A 24,148-nucleotide genomic window follows, 5' to 3' on the forward strand; every position below is an offset into this window, starting at 1 on the left:
ATTGGTGTAGCCAGTAATAAGTGGCCGCAGTATAGGTAGCCAGGGATTTGTGTAGCCAGTAATAGGTTGCTGCCATATAGGTAGCCAGGAATAGGTGTAGCCAGTACTAGATGGCCGGAGTATAGGTAGCCAAGGATAGGTGTAGCCAGTAATAGTTGGTCGCAGTATAGGTAGCCAGGGATTGGTGTAGCCAGTAATAAGTGGCCGCAGTATAGGTAGCCAGGGATTGGTGTAGCCAGTAATCAGTGGCCGCAGTATAGGTAGCTAGGGATTGGTGTAGCCAGTAATAAGTGGCCGCAGTATAGGTAGCCAGGGATTTGTGTAGCCAGTAATAGGTGGCTGCCGTATAGGTAGCCAGGGATAGGTGTAGCCAGTACTAGATGGCCAGAGTATAGGTAGCCAAGGATTGGTGTAGCTAGTAATATGTGGCCACAGTATAGGTAGCCAGGGATAGGTGTCGCCAGGATAGGTGGCCGCAGTCAGGGACGGGCCGAGGCAGAGGCGAGAGAGGCTCCAGCCTCAGGGCGCAGTGTAGGAGGGGGCGCACAACTCACTCAGCTATCATTCCCCTATTGTGTTTGAAGCAAAGAGAAATAAGAAAAGGGGATAGATGGCAGTGACTGCAAGCCAGATAACTAGAGATTAAGGTGTTGGGGGGATTGGGGGCCCTGTGGAGCCTCTTAGTCTAATAGCAATCAGTGTGGCTGGGGTGGGAGGAATGGAGGGGCCGGGCGCACTTTGCGGTGACTCAGCCTTGGGTGCCGGAGGACCTTGCCCCAGCTCTGGCCGCAGTATAGGTAGCCAGGGATAGGTGCAGCCAGTATATATAGCCAGGATTAGGTGCCCGCAGTAAAATAGCCAGGGGAGTGGGGACGGAGAAGCGGGGGTAAACAAATACTAACTTGCAGGGGGTCCTTCATGCGTATACATACTTTTTTCTTCTTCCTGTCCTTGCACTCTATCTCCCTGTAACAGCGCCCAGGGGGTGCTGTTACAGGGAGGTGGAAAGCAAAAAGAAGTATTTAGAACATGCTAGCGGGACCCCCGGCAAAGTGAGTTTCTGTTTACCCCCACCGCTGTTCGTGCACCCGCCATTGCGCTACATCCCCACCGCTGCGTCGCCCACCCCCCACGGAAACCGGTAATACGCGATTGTGCATGGTTTGATTACCATGCACAATCAAACCACGGTATACCATCATCCCAGTATACCACGGCAACCCCACAACTGGTAATGCTTATAAGGAAATATGGCAGATTCCATATCTCTCTCGCTTCAGTTGTCCTTTAAACATTATTTGTTGTATAAAAACCTCACATTTCTAATCACGGCATACTTTTACAAAAGTTGACAGAAAAGTTATAGAAATCCTCTAGATTTGAGCATCTCCCGTGTGTGTTTCAGAAGAGAGAGATCTGTAGGCTTATATAAGGAAGTCAGATTATGGGCCACAGATGGACGCTCTCGCTGCCCTTTCAGCTGGGAATGTGATTACTGTCTGTGCAGAAAGCGAGCAATGCTGATTAGTGATGCTCCATTCTATATGAATGTACCCTGTTGTACAGCTGTACTGCATCCCAGAAATAGCTCGTGTAATGGGGGAAGTCAAAGTACTCTAGTGCGGCATTTTCCGTGATAACAGTGTGTTAGTGTTACACTGGCAGTTTCCACGGCGGCGGATTCCAGGCACTTGTTGATACCAGCATAGAGATCCCAAATAAGGAGAGTCATGGGCCTGACATACTGTACAAGACCCTGCTGCTTCTTATCTCTCCCCGTCACTGCATTAACCCCCTGTGTGCAGCATGCAGGCCTCCACCGCACGCTCTGCTCAAAGCATACATGTCAAACTCCGGCCCGCAGGCCACATCTGGCCCTCAGAGCTATTAAATTTGGCCCTCAAGTGGCTTTCCCGCTTTGCATTATTTTTGGCCTACTCTAGACCACCAGGCAAGCTATATTGTAGGTGCAGCCCTAGAACACCAGGGAAGCCATATGGGGGAAGTAGGGTTAAAGCAGTAACACTAGGACCTGTATAGGGGAGGGAGGACCACTAGACACCAGGGACCTGTATAGGGGAGGGAGGACCACTAGACACCAGGGACCTGTATAGGGGAGGGTGGGGCCTCTAGACACCAGAAAACTGTATAGGGGAGGGAGGACCACTAGACACCAGGGAACTGTATAGGGGAGGGAGGGGGCCTCTAGACACCATGGAACTGTATAGGGGAGGGAGGAGAGCCGTTAGACACCAGGGAACTTTATAAGGGTCCTCCCTTATAAAGTTCCCTGGTGTCTAGGTGGTCAGTAGACATTGAGGTTGGCCCGCGAATAGGTCCCAGTGTACAATTACGGCTCACTTTGTATTTGAGTTTGACCCTACCTGGCTTAAAGGAAACCTCAAGTGACAGGGATATGGAGGCTGACATATTCATTTACAGTAGAAACTCTGCTATCAGGCACCGCCGGGGATCGGTTGATATCGGATAATTGTGCTTTCTGGTTGCTTGAGACTCAATCTTAAAAATAGGCCTAGTTTATATAGAACTATAACCCACTACATACATACCATGAACTCTGTATTAAATGTTAAAATACAGTAACTGGAAGTATTTGAACACAAGTAAAGACAAAATTAACTTTGTTAAAGCAAACCTTAAGTGAAAATAAACTTATGAGATAATGAACTGTAAGTGTAGTACAGCTAAGAAATAAAACATCAGTGGCAAAGAAAAGAGTCTCATATTGTTTTCCAGTACAGGAAGAGTTAAAAAAATAACTTCAGTTATCTATGCAAAAGAGCTTATCTGAGCTATTCAACCCACTTGTGTCGAATACAGTCCTGTTTTCTGAAGCACTTAAACAGCCAAAAAAACCAGTGAGAGACAACTTGAGATAAGGCTTTACGGCAGAAACGTGCGAAAGGTCATTATTTCTGCTTTGTTTTATAGCTTAAACGACAGAGTGTGGTTTTAAATTTACAACTGTGACAATATGATGCAATGTTAAAAATAAGCTATATACCTGGAAAAAAAAATATGAAACTCTTTTCTTTGCTACTAATGTTCTATGCATTATCCGTACTACACATACAATTCATTATATCATATGTTTTTTTTTCATCTTGCACTACCATTGAAGGGAACCAGAGACGAAGCACCCTTGTGTATTTTACCATATATATCAGTAAGAACATTAGAGAAAACACCTACCCTGCTCTCTGTTTCATCCTCACTGCTACTTATTACTGTTACTTTTTATCCTCACTGCTACTTATCACTGTTACTTATCCTGCTGTGCTGTATCATATGGACATGTACCAGTATTGGGTATGTCTCAAACCACACATAAATTATTATTATTTAGTACTTCTATAGTGCCAACATCTTCCGCAGCGCTGTACAGAGTATATTGCCACATAACTGTCCCTCAGAGGGGCTCACAATCTAATCCCTACTATACTCATATGTCTATGTATGTATGTATCGTGTAGTGTATGTATCATCATAGTCTAGGTCCAATTTAGGGAGAAGGCAATTGACTTATTTACATGTCTTTGGGATGTGGGTGGAAAATAGACAAACTTCCTACCTGATGCCTGTATCAGCGCCCGCTATTTATACTCTTCAATGCTGATATTTCAATAGGCGCCTATGGCAGCACCAAAACTGCCTGCTTTGCATGTAGATTATGGTACCTGTATCATGCATGCACAGTATGAGCTGTATGGTATCTGTATTGCCCTCGACCAGCACAATATCTTTATTGCCTATTTGCAGTGAGGGACTTGTATTGCACATGCAGATTATGGTGCTTCTATTGCGCATATACAATACAATGCCCGTATAACGCATGCACAGTCAGGTACCTGTATAGTACAGTTCCATATCTAAATTGTGCATATACAGTGGGTTGCAAAAGTATTCGGCCCCCTTGAAGTTTTCCACATTTTGTCACATTACTGCCACAAACATGAATCAATTTTATTGGAATTCAACGTGAAAGACCAACACAAAGTGGTGTACACGCGAGAAGTGGACCGAAAATCATACATGATTCCACACATTTTTTACAAATAAATAACTGCAAAGTGGGGTGTGCGTAATTATTCGGCCCCCTTTGATCTGAGTGCAGTCAGTTGCCTATAGACATTGCCTGCTGAGTGCTAATGACTAAATAGAGTGCGCCTGTGTGTAATCTAATGTCAGTACAAATACTGACTCTGTGAGGGCCTGAGAGGTTGTTGCGCGCGTGTTGCGGCGACAGGTCGCCCGTGAGTATGAGGTGCAACACGGGCGCGCACCCCGAACCGTCGCTCGTCGCTGCTGTCGCCAGGCGATTGGCTGCCGCAACTCCGCCGCAACTGTCGCTAGTCCGCGTGAGTATGCGGACTAGCAACAGCAACCAGCAGGGAATACCCTTAGCTTCCGGCGGGGGAGGAACAACAACGACAGCTTCCTTCGCGTCAGTTGCCAGGTCCCTCCGCCGTGTGTATGCGGAGGGACCTGACGACGAGCTGTCGCCGGCCTGTCGCGCACACGCTCCCGTGTGCCGTGAGTATGGGCCATAAGAGAATATTGGGAGCAACAACACCGTGAAGTCCAAAGAACACACAAGACAGGTCAGGGATCAAGTTATTGAGAAATTTTAAAGCAGGCTTAGGCTACAAAAAGATTTCCAAAGCCTTGAACATCCCACGGAGCACTGTTCAAGCGATCATTCAGAAATGGAAGGAGTATGGCACAACTGTAAACCTACCAAGTCAAGGCCATACACCTAAACTCACAGGCTGAACAAGGAGAGCGCTGATCAGAAATGCAGTAAAGAGGCCCATGGTGACTCTGGATGAGCTGCAGAGATCTACAGCTCAGGTGGGAGACTCTGTCCATAGGACAACTATTAGTCATTCACTGTACAAAGTTGGCCTTTATGGAAGAGTGGCAAGAAGAAAAGCATTGTTAACGGAAAGCATAAGAAATCCCGTTTGCAGTTTGCCACAAGCCATGTGGGGGACACAGCAAACATGTGGAAGAATGATGCTCAGATGAGACCAAAATGGAACTTTTTGGCCAAAATGCAAAACGCTATGTGTGGCGGAAAACTAACACTGTATATAAAGCAATAAATGACACGCACACCTTGCAAATTCAAAATGCAAAAAAAAACGAACACTGCACATCACTCTGAACACACCATCCCCACTGTCAAATATGGTGGTGGCAGCATCATGCTCTGGGGGTGCATCTCTTCAGCAGGGACAGGGAAGCTGGTCAGAGTTGATGGGAAGATGGATGGAGCCAAATACAGGGCAATCATGGAAGAAAACCTCTTGGAGTCTGCAAAAGACTTGAGACTGGGGCGGAGGTTCCCCTTCCAGCAGGACAATGACCCTAAACATAAAGCCAGGGCAACAATGGAATGGTTTCAAACAAAACATATATATGTGTGTTAGAATGGCCCAGTCAAAGTCCAGATCTAAATCCAATCGAGAATCTGTGGCAAGATCTGAAAACTGCTGTTCACAAACGTTGTCCATCTAATCTGACTGAGCTGGAGCTGTTTTGCAAAGAATCATGGGCAAGGATATCAGTCTCTAGATGTGCAAAGCTGGTAGAGACATACCCTAAAAGACTGGCAGCTGTAATTGCTGCAAAAGGTGGTTCTACAAAGTATAGACTCAGGGGGCTGAATAATTAAGCACACCCCACTTTGCAGTTATTTATTTGTAAAAAATGTTAGGGATGATGTATGATTTTCGTTCCACTTCTCACGTGTACACCACTTTGTATTGGTCTTTCAGGGGGAATTCCAATAAAATTGATGCATGTTTGTGGCAGTAATGTGACAAAATGTGGAAAACTTCAAGGGGGCCGAATACTTTTGCAACCCACTGTACAATATGGTGCCTGTATTGTACATGCAGGATGTTACTTGTACTGCACAATGCACAGTCCCCATATGCTGCATGCAGCCTGGCTTTGGCTGCGTTTAATGATGTTACCTGTATTGCACAGTATGGTACCTGTATTGCACAGTGTGTTACCTGTATTGCGCAGTCCCTGTATGCTGCATGCAGCCTGGCTCCGGCTGTGTTTGATGATGTTACCTGTATTGCGCAGTGTGTTACCTGTATTGCACCGTATGTTACCTGTATTGCGCAGTCCCTGTATGCTGCATGCAGCCCGTCTCGGCAGCGTTTGATGATGTTACCTGTATTGCGCAGTGTGTTACCTGTATTGCACAGTGTGTTACCTGTATTGCGCAGTATGTTACCTGTATTGCGCAGTCCCTGTATGCTGCATGCAGCCTGGCTCCGGCTGCGTTTGATGATGTTACCTGTATTGCGCAGTATGTTACCTGTATTGCGCAGTCCCTGTATGCTGCATGCAGCCTGGCTCCGGCTGCGTTTGATGATGTTACCTGTATTGCGCAGTGTGTTACCTGTATTGCACTGTATGTTACCTGTATTGCGCAGTATGTTACCTGTATTGCGCAGTGTGTTACCTGTATTGCGCAGTGTGTTACCTGTATTGCGCAGTATGTTACCTGTATTGCGCAGTCCCTGTATGCTGCATGCAGCCTGGCTCTGGCTGCGTTTGATGATGTTACCTGTATTGCGCAGTGTGTTACCTGTATTGCACCGTATGTTACCTGTATTGCGCAGTATGTTACCTGTATTGCGCAGTCCCTGTATGCTGCATGCAGCCTGGCTCCGGCTGCGTTTGATGATGTTACCTGTATTGCGCAGTGTGTTACCTGTATTGCACCGTATGTTACCTGTATTGCGCAGTCCCTGTATGCTGCATGCAGCCCATCTCGGCAGCGTTTGATGATGTTACCTGTATTGCGCAGTATGTTACCTGTATTGCGCAGTGTGTTACCTGTATTGCGCAGTATGTTACCTGTATTGCGCAGTCCCTGTATTGCGCAGTCCCTGTATGCTGCATGCAGCCTGGCTCCGGCTGCGTTTGATGATGTTACCTGTATTGCGCAGTGTGTTACCTGTATTGCACTGTATGTTACCTGTATTGCGCAGTATGTTACCTGTATTGCGCAGTCCCTGTATGCTGCATGCAGCCTGGCTCCGGCTGCGTTTGATGATGTTACCTGTATTGCGCAGTGTGTTACCTGTATTGCACCGTATGTTACCTGTATTGCGCAGTCCCTGTATTGCGCAGTCCCTGTATGCTGCATGCAGCCCGTCTCGGCAGCGTTTGATGATGTTATCTGTAATTACTGGGCATGTTTGTGTGTGTTTGCTGTATCTCTCCTCTTATTACGTCTGTCTTGCTGTCTTCTTGTACAGATCTGCTGAGTTATGTGGATGGATGAATAGAGATATTGTGCCTATGAGGATCACACACAGCACTGTATTCATGTGAGCGCAGATAATGCGCCCGCTGCTCGCTGTGTATTTATAGGGCAGAGATGGTGGGGGAAGGAAGGAGGACTGTCACATTGCCGCAGCATTGTCTGTAAATATGGGGCTGTATGTGGGGCTGGAGTACCAGCGGTGGCCATTTATCCCTCCACCTCTCCAGCATAAACGCTTCCCTGCATCCTGTCTACCAGCGTATCCATCCTGTGCATCAAAACTTAAAGGGAAGCTCTGCTCCTATCATGATTTTGAAATGATTGTTACCCGAGGTGAGAGTCGTATAAAGGCTGACATATTTATTTTCTTTTCAACAATCCTCATTGCCTGGCTCTCCTGCTGATCCACTGTCGCTATTACATTTAACCATAGATCCGGGACAAGCATACAGATCAGGTGCTCTGACTGAAGTCTGACTGGTATAGCCATATGCTTGTTTCAGGTGTGGGATTCAGACACTGCTGCTGCCAAAGAGCTCAGCAGCACAGCCAGGCAACTGGTATTGTTGAAGGGGGAGGTTAGAGTTAACATTTGGAGTAATGAGGTTATGGTTAAAGCAGACCTGAACTCTGAACTTCCTCTCTAAAAGACAAGTGCTAATCACATGATGGCGTAGTGGTTAGTGCTCTCGCCTTGCAGAGCTGAGTCCCTGGTCCGATCCCAGCTGGGCACTATCTGCATGGAGTTTGTATGTTCTCCCCGTGTCTGTGTGGGTTTCCTCCCACATCCTAAAGGCATACAGAAAAGTTAATTGGATTCCCCCTAAAAACTGGCCCTAGACTACAATACATACACTACATTATACATACATAGATATATGTCTATGTTAGGGATTAGATTGTGAGCCCCTAAGAGGGACAGTTAAAGGACATCCGAGGTAAAAATAAACTGATGAGAAAAACAATTGTATCTTTCCTCCTTCTCCTAAAAATGACTTTTTTAAATATTCCACAGTCTTATTTTATATTTAAAACTAGTTTTTAAGTTTTAACTATTTCATTGTCCCTGCTCCATAACACCTTCATTGAAGTATGCCAGAGCTCATATGTATGAATTATTGACCCTTGTTATCTCTTTACTGCTCTCAGAAGCCATTTCCTGACAGGAAAGTGATTTATGGCAAAATTACTTATCAGTGAGGGTTATGCTATAGTCTGACCCAGTCCTACTCGGTCCTAACCCGGACAGAAACTGTCACTTGCATACCTGATGTTTAACTCTTTCAGGCAGAGAAAGAAGAAAAGGGAACTCAGCCTAGTTATTTTTGTGGTTGGCACTGTGCATACACATGTCTATCTCATCATGTCACATGTCACCTCGGGTATCCTTTAAGTGAGAAGACAATACACCCTGTACAGCGCTGCAGAAGATGTCAGCGCTATATAAATGCTAACTAATAATAATAATAATAATTTGGAAATCAGAATTGTAAGGGTATTTATGCTCCTATTCTGCAGACTAAAACTTCCTCCGCCAACCACCTGCCCCCCCCCCCCCTTCCTTTCTTCATTAGGTCTCCCCCCCCCCCCCCCCCCCCCCCCTCCTGTGTTGCCACATCCAGCTGCATTAGGTCCTTGTGATGTTCTAAATGTGTCTTTGTATTCCTGGGACTCCTCCAGCCCACACACTGCTGGTTACTTGTGTCTAATAATAGTGCTGAGGGCTGGAGGTGCCCGTCCACATCTGTCTCACCCTACACTGAGCCTGAGCCTGATCTTCAGTAATCCTGACCGGGCTCTACCTGCTCATCCATAGCCAGAGCTGACAGGTGGGCCTGCGCTACCTCCTCAGCATTTACAAGCATGTGAGGGCCTAGAATACAAATAACATCTTTGGCTGATAAAGAGGAATGTTACAGAATATAACTCAAGTAAAAGTTCAATTAAAGTGTACCAGAGCTGAAGAAAAAGTTTTATACATACTTGGGGCTTCCTCCAGCCCCATCCGCTCGGATTGCTCCCACGCCGCCATCCTCCGCCGCCTCTATCGCCGGTACCGGTCCTGTCACTTCAGGCAGTCTATGCAGGAGAAGTGCGCCCTCTACGTATCTCTCCAGCAGCTGGTGGAGAGATACGCAAAGAGTGCATTTCTCTTCCGTCAGACTGGACGCGACTTACAGAACTAACGGGACCCGATACCAGAAATGCAGACAGTGGAGGGCGGTGGCATAGGAGCGATCCGAGCGAATGGGGCTGAGGGAAACCCGAGGTATGTATAAAACTTTTTCTTTTATTCAGCTCTGGTTTCCTGTAATAAAATTACTTATTTTTTGCAATATTACTTAAAGAGACCCTGTAACGAAAAAAAAATACGGAATAAAAGACTTCCCTCGGGAGGGGGAAGCCTCAGGGTCCCAGTGAGGCTTCCCTGTCCTCTGCAGCTTGTGGAAATCCAGTGCTGACTCCCCCGAAACTCCCTGGAAAGGCTTGACAAGGGTGCGCAGGCATGAGTAATATTTACCTCTCCACGGTCCTGCGCAGTAGCGGCTCTCCGTTCGGATAAGGCGGAAATAGCCGAACCTGATCGTATCCGCTCTACTGCGCAGGCCCAAAGGGCTCACACCTGTGCAGCGGATATGATCGGGTTCAGCTATTTCCACCTTAATCTTCGAATGGCGAGCCACTAGTGCGCCTGCGCAGGATCGTGGTAGGTAAATATTTACCTCGCTGCTGTTCGGGGGGCTGCAGCGTTGGATAGACGGGGGTAGCCTCATGGAAATGAAGGCAACACAATGTTTAATAGATAACTTAAACTTGAAATAAATAAAGACACGTGACACCCCAGACTGGCATTTTACGGCCGTGGCCATCTTTATTGATTAACTAGATGAGGTCCATAAAATTGATAAGAGATAACTTTATTAAAACCAAACGTAAAGAAACTCAACATGTGATCCACCATTACAGTTTAGATCACCTAAAACTGAAAACATATCCAAAAGGACCCCAACACGAAACTTTGTCCACGCCTTCTGGGCGTGACCTTTATCAATAAAGATTTGACCAGGACAATCTTCTTGCCGTACAGGGCGTGGTGGGTGGGGGAGCTCGCCCAGACCGCTTCAGGAACAAAGGCAGCTAACCTGCCTGACGGACCTGTTTATATACACCTAAGCTGTCAATCATTGGCTGGTGCAACATTGTTTAGCCCCAGCAACACCTGGCAGATTTCTTTCACCTTAAGTGCCGACCAATCAGTACCCATATCAGCATACCACCTTTATGCAGACTTTTCTGGCCAATCAGGTTCTGAGTTACTTCACAGAGGGAAAATCAAATAGATTAACAGGACATTAATACAGGTTGCCACAATTCCCTACAGGGCCTGTCATTATGTATTTCGGCCCTTCTCATTAGGATCCAGAGGCTTCCCCTTCCCGAGGTAAGTATCCCCCAGAGGGGGTTTTGTTCATTACAGATTTACTTTAAGAAAGTATTTAGTCAGTGTTGCCTGTTGTAAAACCTTTCCTCACTGATTTACATTCTGATATTTATCACAGGGAATGACATTTGTACTGTTGGCGGGTTGCAGCTCTGTGGAATGTTTATTTGTTGTGTGTTCCGAAGTGAGCAGAAACAACATATGTACAGCTCCCTTGAGCATCAGTTTCCCTTTTCTCATGTGTTGCTGCTCCCTATTTTTACCCTCCTCTTTCATATGCAGCAACCCCCCTTTCATGTTCAGGTGCCCTCTTGGGCTGTAGCCACCCAGGGCGCGGGCCTTTGCGGCCTTTCCAGAATCAGGCAGACTTCAGTGCAATGTGTGACACAACATGCAAGGCGATTATCACACAGGTGCCTTTCAGCTTCTGTGCTCAGAGACAGAGGGAATGTCCTGAATAGCGGTTCATCCACACTGGAGGTGCTGTGCTGGGCAGCTGAGGTGTTTGGCCTGTAACCTGAGATTATTGGACGGTGGGCACACATAGTGGACACAGCAGGCTGCAGAGCATTTGTTTATTTCCTCATGATTAATAACAGAGCTGAGGGAAGGGACCACACAGGGAATGTGGAGAGGGAAGGTATGTGCTGCCTATTAACAAGAATTATAAAAAGACATTTGCTGAGTAATACATGTATGGCATCTTCTGTGCGTCCGCTCTTCAATCACAACCTATAGATGTGAGCCACAGTGCTCATGTAGGCAGTACATAGCTGGGATGTGACTGACAGCTGCTCAGTACAGCGCCACATATGACTCATGTCACTAAACTTCTACAAATTGTGTGTTGGTAGGAATCAAAGGTTCCCTAAACTCACAGCAACCCTCACTAAAAACTCTCAGATGGACCACACAAGGGTAAAAACATCTACCTTAAGCTGAATACTCATCTCGCGACGCAGGAAGAAGGATCCCAGTGATGTCCTGCGACAACTAATGCTCCCCTTGATCCATTTTGCTGGCGGAGGGTATACGCAACTGCACACGGTAACGAGAGTTCCAACGATTGCGGTACTTTGCACAGGAATCGTCGGGGACCTTATAGATCTGATCTGCCGTGACGGTCATTATCCCCACGCATCGCTGAGCGTCATTCGCATAATCGCACATTAGTACCTTTGATGCGACATCGCAGAAACATTCACTAGTCGCTCCAAAAAATTGCTGGTTGCCAGAAAAATCGCTGGAAAAAGCACCAGTCTGGGAGCGCTGTAAAAAAATAGTGCTGCAGATTTTGGCGCAGCCGGCGCCACCATAGGCCATAATATATACAGCTGGTGCTCAGATAGTAATTTGGGCGCCGTCTTTCAAATTACTTTAAAAACAGTGTTATGTGGCCGGCAGCAGTATCTGGCATCCGAATTACATCTTTCTGTAGCATCACTATCTTCTCCAGTGTTCTCCAACTTAACTAAATAAATCTCAGACTGCATCAGGGGAGGCTTATGGCATTTTTGAGGCAGAGAAGGAAAGTTGTAAATTGTTAAACAGATGTGTCAAAACAGAAGCTGATGTACGGCTTAATTGCTTCACCTTTAACCTGAAATTCAGTTTTAATAACCAGCAGATACGCAGGGCTGGATTTCTGCAAGGACCACATAGGGTGCAGGGGAGCTGTTCATCACATTGAGCTAATGCTGATCTTCTAATCTTCTGCAGTGCTTTTACAGAGTATATAGTCCTGTCACTAACTGTCCCTGTAGAGGGGCTCACAGTCTAATCCCTACCACAGTCATATGTCCATCCTAGTCTAAAGCCAACTTGGGGGAAGCCTATTAACTTATCTGTATGTTTTTGGGATGTGGTACAGTACTTACACTACATAATATAGACATATGGCAATTGTAGGGATTAGATTGTGAGCTCCTTTGAGGGACAGTTAGTGACAAGACAATATATATATATTTACACTGTACAGCGCTGCGTAATATGTCGGCGCTATATAAATACTAAATAATAATAATAATAATAATAAATGGTAGGAAACCAGAGTGCCTGGATGAAGCCCACACAGACAGTGCAAATTCCATGCAGATAGTGCCCAGGCTGGGATTCATCCGGGGACCCAGAGCTACAAGGCAAGAGTGCTATCTGCTACACCACTATGCTGACGTGGAACCTTCCCCTAACCACCCTCCTCAATGATAATCCTCACCTTCTAATACTGACCAATAGCCCTAACCTTCATCTAACTGCCTTCCTTAATGATAACCCTCCCCAGTGCTAACCATCACCTTCTTATACTGACCAATAGCCCTAACCATCCACTACACCCCCCCCCCCTCTCCACCCAACCCTTCTCCTCAGTGCTCTGCTAACCCTCACCTTCTAATACCTAGGTTCTCAACGTGTGGTACGCGTACCCCAGGGGGTACTTCTGATGATTCCAGGGCGGATCAGGGAATAATGGCGCACATCGCCTATGCATAAAAATGGCGCCGCATTAAAGAGATAATGCTTATCGCTATTTATCGTTAGTACTGCATGATAATGGCGCACAGGGAAAAAAGAAGAAAAACAGCAAACAGTAACGTTATTTATCAATAGCGCCGTTCATATGCCAAACAGCAGATGTTATTGTGCACAGTAATGTTATTTATCAATAGCGCCCTACATAAGCCAAACTGCAGACGTTATTTAACTGCAAAACGGTGAATGGATTTAATGTAACACTGTCAAGGTTAGGGTTAGGCACCACCAGGGGAGATTTAGGGTTAGGCACCTCCAGGGGGGTGGTTAGGGTTAGGCGCCACCTGGGGGGTGGTTAGGGTTAGGCAACACCTGGGGGGGTCTTAGGGTTAGGGACCACCAGGGGGGTCTTAGGGTTAGGCACCTCCAGGGGGTGGTTAGGGTTAGGCACCACCAGGGGGTGGTTAGGGTTAGGCATCACCAGGGGACAGTTAGGGTTAGGCACCACCAGGGGGGTCTTAGGGTTAGGCACCACCAGGGGGGTTTAGGGGTTAGGGATAGGTACAGAGAGGGTTCTGTGTGTTAACGCTAAATAACGATAAGGCTTTAACGTTAAATAGCGATAAGCGACAAACGGATTAGTGGCAACACCGTGCGCCATTATTCGCAGATGACATTTTCAGATGGATCCTTCCACGGGGTACTCTGGCTTGATATACTTAACCAAGAATAACAAATTTAGAGTTTTACAAAATGATAAATCTTATTTAAACAACACCAAATTAGTATTTTAGCTAATTAAAAGCAGTAGTAAATGCTTGGAAATTGTTTAGAACCAATTATCATGTATTAAATCCATATTTGTCAAGGGGTACTTGTGATATTGTTTACTATGCTAGGGGGGTACTTGGTGAGTACAGGATTTTAAAAGGGGTACATACCAATAAAATGTTGAGAAACACTGTTCTAATACATGCCAATAGCCCTATCTTCCCCTAACCACCCTCCTCAGTGCTAACCCTCATGTTCAAATTCTTACCAATAGTACTGACCTTCCCCTAACAATTCCTGTAACCCTCCTCCTCAGTGCTAACCCTTCAAATACTTACCATTAGCACTTCCCTAACACTCAAACGAAGAGTCAGAGTCCACAAAGAAAAACTCATAGCTGAAAAGTTATACCAGGAAATACATTCAGCGCCAGAACCACTCCATTAGTACCTGGCTGCTCCTCTGCAGAGACCATGTGACATGCATGCAAAATACATATCTGATTCCCCTTCTGTAGATATTTTGTTCTTGTACGATAAATAATTCCTGCTGATGATTGTGGTGTGTTTTATTTCATCAGGTGGCTGAGGGATGACCATGTGACACTGCAGCCATACAGAGGAAGCTTCATATCTACGTATGTGAGGTCAGTTCCGGACTTCTCGTAAAGTACATTTGAAATGCGCAGTGTTTGTGTTTGCGTTCCTGTAATGTCCCCCTGTAGTACTCACAGCCCCGCCCTCCACAACACCATGGCCATGTTACGTTTTGTGAACGCCAGCTCAGCTGTTAAGTACATTTGGAAATGATTTTACACTCTTGGAAAATGTGAGCATGTGACGTGCCACAGAGGTGACTTCACCAGCCTGTTCAGTAGAAGAGCGGAGACTCTGCCTTCCCTCAGGAAACTGTGTATAGAGAAGATCTCTTACATGGCGGAACTCTGAGTGAACATCTTGTGTGTACATAATTTTAGGCATCGTAACTCAAAGCATCTCTCTCTGCATGTAAAGGGGATAAAGCTTCAGGTCAACCGCTAAATACTCGCTTGCCTTCTGCTTAATAAAATATGTGTGATTCTGGCCCACCTGAGCCTCGCCGTATACTATACAATCTGATTATCTAATCTTTATGCAGTCTATTAAAGAGAGTCTGAAGCCAAAAAAATACCTGTTTTTACTGGCCATTTATGTTCAACAATAAGATCCAACCTGAAACGCAGCATCCTCGTGGCAGAACAAGATATTTATACCCCACAAACACCGGGGCAAAATTCCACGACTTTCCAGGTCATTGATTTTGTTGCCCGGGGGAGGCAAAGCTTAGCACTGTAGCTCCGCCTCTGCTCGCGTCAATCCCTGCCTCTCCCCGCCCCTCTCAGTGAAAGAAGACTGAGAGGGGCCGGGAGAGGCAGAGATCGGCAGGGATTGACGCGAGCAGAGGCAGAGCTACTGAGCAAACTCTGCCTCTACCAGGAAGGAGCCCTGAATTTTGCCTCGGGAATTTCGGGGATATAAATACATCGTTCTGCAGCGTTTCAGCTAGGAGCTTATTGATTAACAGAAATGGCCAGTAAAAACAGGTATTTTGGGGGGCTTCAGACTATCTTTAATCATTTTATCGTATCGGGCGAAAATCGATTATGTTCCATTCTGCTTGATTGATGGAAATTGGCCAATATCTGGTAGAATCAGCCAAATGACTCAATCCGGTGGGATGGAAAATATCAGTCTATCGTAAAGGAATCATCTCCTGTTTACGTGATTTCGATTGACACAGAATGGATTTTTGGTTTCAGAGTATGGAGGCTTCACATGGCTCAGATCGATTAGTGAAGGAGAATTGCATAGGATCTCGCCTGTAGTGTGTGGGCCACCACTAGTTGATCGACTTTCGAATGACCACACTGTTGTTGATCGCTTAATCACTTGGTGGAAAATCAAATAATGTTTGGGCACCTTAACACAGAAAAATCTTGTACTATTGACGTTTTTCTCTGTTCCCTGTGTTTGACTGCAATATAAAGCCTTGTACAAACATACAAGGCAAGGGTTAAGGGCTTGTTCACACTATGAGCGTTTGTGGGGTTTTTTTTAAGTGCGAGCGATTTTGGAAATCGCTCTTAGGGCCTGTACACACTGCTGCGATTTTTAAATCGCAAGCCTTCATGAGAATAGAAAAAGCGCATCGCACCAGTGTGTACAGGTCTTCACGATTTTCATTATTTTTCAAAAGACCTTGCGATTAAAAAACGCAGCGCATGCGCAGCAGTGTGCACAGGCCCTAAAAGCACTTGAGCAATGATTTCCTATAAGAGTGTTCATACTTGAGTGATCTGCTTTCTATTGAATCGCAAACGCGGCTCCTGTACCATTTACTGAATTTTTGTGTTCAATAGAAAGTATTGTGCTTTCCCAAGCGCTTTAATTAATAAATACATTGTATTTATTAATTTTCAGGCACAAGATTTCACTTCCTGGCTGACGTCAGGAAGTGGCAAAATTAATCGCATAGCAAAAGCGCTTTTAAAATCGCTCAACAAATCGCTCAGTGCTTGCAATTGCACTAGCAATTTGTAATGTGAACAAAGCCTAAGAGATAGGCATTGGTGGAGTGGGGGCTACGGGTTAAGAATCGGTAGAGAGGGTGGGTTAAGGGTTAGGCATCTGTAGGGGAAGGGTGAGGGGTAGGGAGAGGGAGGGTTAAGGGTTAGGTTAGGCATCGGTGGGGGAAGGGTTAAGGATAAGGCATCGGAAGAGGGGGGTTAGGCATAGGTAGATGGGGGAAGAGTTAAAGGGGTAGGAATCTCGGTAGAGGGAGGCTTCTGTGTGACAGTAGGGTTAGATTAGGCCATAGTAAAATATAATTAATAATTACCAATATTTTACTATGGAAATTCAGTAGTAGAGCATTGGTCATTTTACAGATATTCTACTAGCGGTAATATCCTGCACCTTTTTTTTTTCCAGCCGCCTTTATTACATATACGCCAAAGATCCATGTCACATAGCAATAAATAGAGCCATCTTTATTCAAAACATACTACAGTTCTCATTTACTTTCCTTCTTTACAATCCTCCCTACAAACAGATACATGGAGCAGATAACTGCATGACATAGGCAGCAGCCTTCTGATAATGTGACGTGTGTCACTAGAGTTGTGACACAGGCAGGCTACACTCGCACATCTGTCCCGTCATGTGACCTGGCAGCGCCCCCTGTCTCTCTATGTCTGGCTTGGAAGAGTTCCTCCTCCTGGTGTGTGGGGATTATAAGGAATCTGGCGGCCTTGGAATGTGTCAGAGGGTAAGGGGCACAGGAGATGTCTGTCTGCTCCCTGGTGTTGAAATAACCCATTTTGTGTTGTTCCTCCCCAACTCCTGGCTTCCTCTTTAATCTCCTGCCAGAGGGAGGGAAGGCCAGAGTCTGCTCTGTGTCACTGGGGGAGAGGGGGGCTACATTCTTCACCCATTAACCCCCATCTCAGCTTTATATATACATTACTTCCTGTACTGAATTTTATGCTGATTTACTGTAACAACTTTATAAAATTGCTTTGTAAACCATTCTATTCTACAATTTCAGAGAAAGTTCATGTAAAGGGGGACAAATATATATATATATATATATATATATATATATATATATATATATATATATATATATATATATATATATATATATATTTTGGTAATAAAGTTGTAGTGCGCATTAAAAAGTACTTAAAGGCCGTCACTTTTTTTTCCTTGTTTCTAATAGCTATAGGAGCTGCTATGTTCCCCCCTCCCCTTCTAGCTGCCCATTGTTTATCCAGGGGAAGGTGTGAAGATAGCATCTGTGACTTCTTTAAAGTATTTGAAGCCTAATGTCCTATATCCTCTGCTGATGAAAGGGTTTTTTGCTCTCTGCTAATGTGTGCAATAAAATAATTATTTCAGTTCTTATCTGCCCGAAATTTCTAGCAGTCTGGCAGCGCAGGCTGTGGAAGTAGGGTAAAAAGCTTCTGCTAAATTTTAGGCCGGTTTCAGACTACCGGCAGCAATGCGGTGCGGCTTCCACGCATGTCCGCCGTAATGCCAACGGGTAAGTGTTTAAAAACCCTGTGTTGCCATAGACGTACATGACTTCCGGTCTGTCGCAGGTCGCCACAGGAGCCGCACAGTAACATAGGTATGCGATCGCGTTAAGGGACTTCAGGCGCACCGCCGGCAATGAGATTTAACTCATAGACTTACATTTGCCTGTGGTAGGAATGCAGTAAAATGCCGCACCTCCCCAGTGTGCTGGAGGACTCTGTCCCAGCTTTGACTAAACTATAAAAAGAAGAGGTAAAATTGAAGGGTTTTCTTTTAGTAATGAGCCACATTATTGGCATGACTTAGACTTATTTTGAGAGATAACATCATTTCTGTATGGTACCAGAAAAACAAAATTAATATTTATTGGAACGGGAAGGGTGAAACAAAAGAAGCCTCGTCTGGGTCACCAAAATGGGCGGAAACAACCCTGGCTGCTGCGTCATTGCAGTGGCGCTGTCTCCATCTATGACTGCCAGTAAGGGATATGGTGCTCACATTGCTTCCCTTTGCTGCTGACTGGAGGGGAGAAATGGCACTTACAGCTTATGGCCCCACCCCCAGAACGTTGCGTGATGTGACAGGTAGGGGCTTTAGGGGGACAGTGATGTAGAAGTACACAGGGATGTGGCACATGGGGTATGAGAGGGGGAGGATTTGAGACACATATCGGAGTCAAAGTGGCTTTGGATGCAACAAACCTATTGCAACAATGCTATATACTATGCCACTGTGGCTGAGGCCTGAGCAAGCAATCGAGATCTGTTGTTCAGGTGCACTTAGCGTCTGGATGATCCTGTCCCAGCTTTGAATGTCAGCCTTGGATGCTGGATGATCCTGTCCCAGCTTTGAATGTCGACCTTGGGTGCTGGAGGACCCTGTCCCAGCTTTGAATGATGGCCTTGGATGCTGGAGGACCCTGTCCCAGCTTTGAATGTCAACCTTGGATGCTGGAGGACCCTGTCCCAGCTTTGAATGATGGCCTTGGATGCTGGAGGACCCTGTCCCAGCTTTGAATGTCAGCCTTGAATGCAGGAGGACCCTGTCCCAGCTTTGAATGTCAGTCTTGGATGCTGGAGGACCCTGTCCCAGCTTTGAATGTCAGCCTTGGATGCAGGAGGACCCTACCCCAGCTTTGAATGTCAGCCTTGGATGCAGGAGGACCCTGTCCCAGCTTTGAATGTTGGCCTTGGATGCTGGAGGACTCTGTCCCAGCTTTGAATGTCAACCTTGGATGCTGGAGGACCCTGTCCAAGCTTTGAATGATGGCCTTGGATGCTGGAGGACCCTGTCCCAGCTTTGAATGTCAACCTTGGATGCTGGAGGACCCTGTCCCAGCTTTGAATGATGGCCTTGGATGCTGGAGGACCCTGTCCCAGCTTTGAATGTCAGCCTTGGATGCAGGAGGACCCTGTCCCAGCTTTGAATGTCAGCCTTGGATGCTGGAGGACCCTGTCCCAGCTTTGAATGTCAGCCTTGGATGCTGGAGGACCTTGTCCCAGCTTTGAATGTCAGCCTTGGATGCTGGAGGACTGTGTCCCAGCTTGGAATGTCGGCCTTGGATGCTGGAGGACTGTGTCCCAGCTTGGAATGTTGGCCTTGGATGCTGGAGGACCTTGTCCCAGTTTTGAATGTCAGCCTTGGATGCTGGAGGACCCTGCCCCAGCTTTGAATGTCAGCCTTGGATGCAGGAATACCCTGTCCCCAGTGGCGTAGCTATGAATCTCGGGGCCCCGGTGCGAGTTTTACATTGGGGCCCCCCAAGAACTCTATACGTAGCAATTGATACGGCGCAACAAAACCTGCCAAAGTCATCTACAGACCCTTTCCCACATGTAGCTGACGAGTTAAACTACCGTCTCCTGGCTGGTCTGAGTCAAGGTGTGATTAATTCGGACGAGTATAGGTTTATGAAGGTGGAGATTTACTCTAAGCCTACAATATATGTTCTTCCGAAGATTCACAAGGGTACTCACCCACCACCAGGAAGACCAATTGTTTCAGCAGTAAATGGCCCCTGTGAGAATGTTGGGAAATACTTGGATAGGAAATTGCAACCGTTGGTCCATGGGCTAGCATCATATGTACGTGATTCAATGGAGGTACTAGAACAGCTTAAGAACTTCAGAGTTGAAGAGAGTTGGTTTCTGGCATCGGTTGATGTGGAGTCGTTGTATACATCGATTCCACATCAGGTTGGATTAGAAGCAGTTGACCATTTCCTGTTTCGGGCCTACCCTTTGCATGAGGTGCACAACTACTTCCTATTAGAACTGATTTCCTTTGTTCTCACGAATAATTTTTTCACCTTTGAGGAGAGATACTACCATCAGATGCGGGGGACGAGCATGGGGGCGGCCTGTGCCCCATCTTACGCCTGCCTGCATTTGGGCATGTGGGAGGAGATGGAGGTATACACCAATGAGTTGTTCCGTTCGGGGGCGGTCCTCTGGCTGAGGTACATCGATGATGTGTTGATAGTGTGGAGGAGGTCCAGGGATGATTTTGAGCGGTTTGTCAGGGAACTTAATCGTAATACACGAAACGTTCGTTTGACTTTCTCCATTGATCTATCCAGTATTTCATTTCTGGATCTTTTGATCTTTAAGTGTGGTGATCATTTGGAGACTAAAACGTTTCGTAAACCCACTGCTGGAAATGCCCTCCTCCATGCTGCCAGCTATCACCCGATGTCCTTGGTTAGGGGAATCCCCGTCGGCCAATTTTTGAGGTTGCGACGCAACTGTTCGGATATTGGGCAATTCAAAACTGAGTCGGTGGAATTATACAACCGATTCAGGGAAAGAGGTTACGGGCACAGAACGCTACGCCGAGCATATAACCGAGCGCTGCATTAAGATAGAGATCAATTGCTCCGCCCTCGTGCTCGTGCCCCTGTCTCTGGTGGTGGTACTCGCATTGTTACTATGTATAATGCACAATGGTCTGAAATAAGAAAGGCACTTGATAGATGTTGGCATGTTCTCCAGATAGATGAGAATATTAAGAGAATTGTGGGGCCGCGACCTTTGCTCACTGCAGGAAGAGCTAAAAACCTACGTGACCATTTAGTGAGGTCGGAATTACCAAGATTACGGCCTGGAACATGGCTTGATAGAATTCCGCCTCCAATCGGAATGTTCCCCTGCGGCAATTGTAAAGGTTGCAGATATGTAGTGAGAACAAGAACATTTGAGTCACAGGATGGGTTGCGAGAATATAGGATCAAATCGTTCTATAACTGTAATACGACTTGGATTATTTATCTGCTCATGTGTCCATGCAACAAGTATTATGTGGGGATGACCACTCGTGCTTTTAAAGCGCGCTTGCTGGAACATGTTTGTGATATTGTTAGTGGGGAACGCAGATCCTCAGTCGCGGAGCACTTCCAGGAGGAACATAGGGGATCAACAGTGGGATTGCGTGGATTGGTGATCGATAGCCTTTCTCCATCATTCCGTAATATACGCACAGAGAAAATGCTCTTACAAAAAGAAGCTATGTGGATGCACCGACTGGGATCTGTGTTTCCGGCTGGATTAAACATAGATTTCTCCCTAAAATGTTACTTGTAGAGTGGTTATTGACTGAAGTTACAAAATAATGATCCTTTTGATATCATGATTTGCTCTCTCTTCTTTCCCCTTCCGGTCCTGATTGCTCCTCCCCCCTCCCTCTTCTGTTTCCCCGCCCCCCCCCCCAGCCCCTCCCTCTCCCTTCCCAAAACTGCCCCCCCGTGCGCCCCTTCCTCCCCCCCCCCCCTCCCCCTCAAGTATGCTTATTAATTGACCCTTTGATCTTTGGGACAATACTGTTGTACTTTTACATCTCATTAATAATAGATTTGGTCTGATACTTTATTTTGTTCTGCAATGAATTGAGTATATATATAGAACTTGATATAGCATTGTTGCGTGTCGAGGTGCCCACGGTAGGTTAATGACGGGTTTACATGGGTTTGTATGTGAACATGTGTTGTAATCATGCTGTTTAACTCCTATCTCGATTTGCTAGATTAAAAATGTGATTTGAGTAGAGAGTTTTTATAAGAGCAGATGAGAGGAGACATGTTTACTTCCCATTACCTTTTTTCCTTGATTGGATGGCTGCTACTTCCATTTTTTTTAAATACAGCATTGCTGCGTTAGGAGAGGAGGAGTCGAGGATTCCGTATAAGAGGACGGCTCACGTCTCCAAGCCCCGCCCTGATGAAGCTTGGTGACGTCAAGCGAAACTAGTCGGCGATTGGTCGCCTTCATCCAGCCTACTGACTGCGGACTCACCAGGCGGTGACGCACTGGGGAATTTGTTTCGGCGCGTGGAGCGCGGCGTCCTCCCAAACAAGCTGGCTGCTCAACTTGAGACCGGTGAGCGGTGTTCATGCCCGCGGATAGACTGTGATGAGCGGGCTAGCTGAGTGGAGGTGAACGCGTACTGCGGCTGATACGCTGATACGCTCTGTTGGTTTCTCCCAGTTGTCGGAGGTCGACCACACGCCGGACCGGATCACAACCAGAGGGGCCCCTCTTTGTGGAATACAATTGGCCTGCCTGCGCGGCTGATTCAAAATAGCCAGGTGAAGTATCACTTCTACTGCTACCAGCGACGAACACTTGGTGGTTGTGAGTATACACACGCAGCAAATATGTGTCTTTTCATGTGCCAGTCCACCTAAATGAGACATATGCACGTCTATTTGGAGGATAGCGGACATTTGCAACAGACACCCGTGTGTGTCTAAAAACCTAGGCTGCTTTTTGTCTTTCTTCTCCGCAGGTGGACTCATCCTATTGCCAATTCTATTGCCACTCATGGGGTACCCCGTTAATATCTGGTTGTGTATGGTGTGATGTATGTCAGCATGGTGTGGATATTGGCAAGGTTTTAATTGACAACAGCGCTGTTGCTTTTATAGCTCTGTGTGCTTTTTTCCAGTTAGTCCTGCAATATGTATAATTTATAGGTCAATAAAGTTTTTCCAATTTGCATACACCGTTGAGTCCTAACTCCTAAGGAGCCCTTTGTCAATTCGAATTGTACCCACAATAAGGTTCAGGACCACTGGCGAATGTGGTAAAGGTGATGCTTATCCTATTCACTTATGTCCCTACCATTTCCCCTTACCCGATCCCCTGAGAGCAAAGTCATCTACAGTGTCAGAGGTGCCAGAAAGGGGATGAGGAACAGCTTGTTAATGATTACTACCATTCAAAGCATCTATAGAAGTGATCATTACCAACACAGGACCAATAAACAGCTTATACTTTGGTTTAGGAAGGACCCCATGGGGCCCCTCTGGCCCAAGGGCCCCGATGCGGTCGCTACCTCTGCAACCCCTATTGCTACGCCCCTGCCTGTCCCAGCTTTCAATGTTGGCCTTGGATGCTGGAGGACCCTGTCCCAGCTTTGAATGTCAACCTTGGATGCTGGAGGACCCTGTCCCAGCTTTGAATGATGGCCTTGGATGCTGGAGGACCCTGTCCCAGCTTTGAATGTCAGCCTTGGATGCAGGAGGACCCTGTCCCAGCTTTGAATGTCAGCCTTGGATGCAGGAGGACCCTGACCCAGCTTTGAATGTCAGCCTTGGATGCAGGAGGACCCTATCCCAGCTTTGAATGTTGGCCTTGGATGCTGGAGGACTCTGTCCCAGCTTTGAATGTCAACCTTGGATGCTGGAGGACCCTGTCCCAGCTTTGAATGATGGCCTTGGATGCTGGAGGACCCTGTCCCAGCTTTGAATGTCAACCTTGGATGCTGGAGGACCCTGCCCCAGCTTTGAATGATGGCCTTGGATGCTGGAGGACCCTGTCCCAGCTTTGAATGTCAGCCTTGGATGCAGGAGGACCCTGTCCCAGCTTTGAATGTCAGCCTTGGATGCTGGAGGACCCTGTCCCAGCTTTGAATGTCAGCCTTGGATGCTGGAGGACCTTGTCCCAGCTTGGAATGTCGGCCTTGGATGCTGGAGGACTGTGTCCCAGCTTGGAATGTTGGCCTTGGATGCTGGAGGACCTTGTCCCAGTTTTGAATGTCAGCCTTGGATGCTGGAGGACCCTGCCCCAGCTTTGAATGTCA

General features: G+C 46.5%; 1 protein-coding gene across 2 annotated transcripts in view; it reads left to right on the forward strand.

The window, feature by feature from the left end:
* Positions 1 to 24,148, forward strand: part of KANK2 (KN motif and ankyrin repeat domains 2) — a 139,765-nt gene that overhangs the window by 53,106 nt on the left and 62,511 nt on the right. Inside the window, exon 2 of one of the 2 annotated variants that reach the window (XM_068274320.1) lies at positions 14,578 to 14,643. The gene's annotated coding sequence lies outside the window, so the exon portion shown is untranslated. The remainder of the gene's footprint in view (positions 1 to 14,577; positions 14,644 to 24,148) is intronic. The other variant, XM_068274318.1, reaches the window with a different exon arrangement.

The sequence above is a fragment of the Hyperolius riggenbachi genome, chromosome 3 (genome assembly GCF_040937935.1).
Source record: "Hyperolius riggenbachi isolate aHypRig1 chromosome 3, aHypRig1.pri, whole genome shotgun sequence".
Lineage (NCBI taxonomy): Eukaryota > Metazoa > Chordata > Amphibia > Anura > Hyperoliidae > Hyperolius > Hyperolius riggenbachi.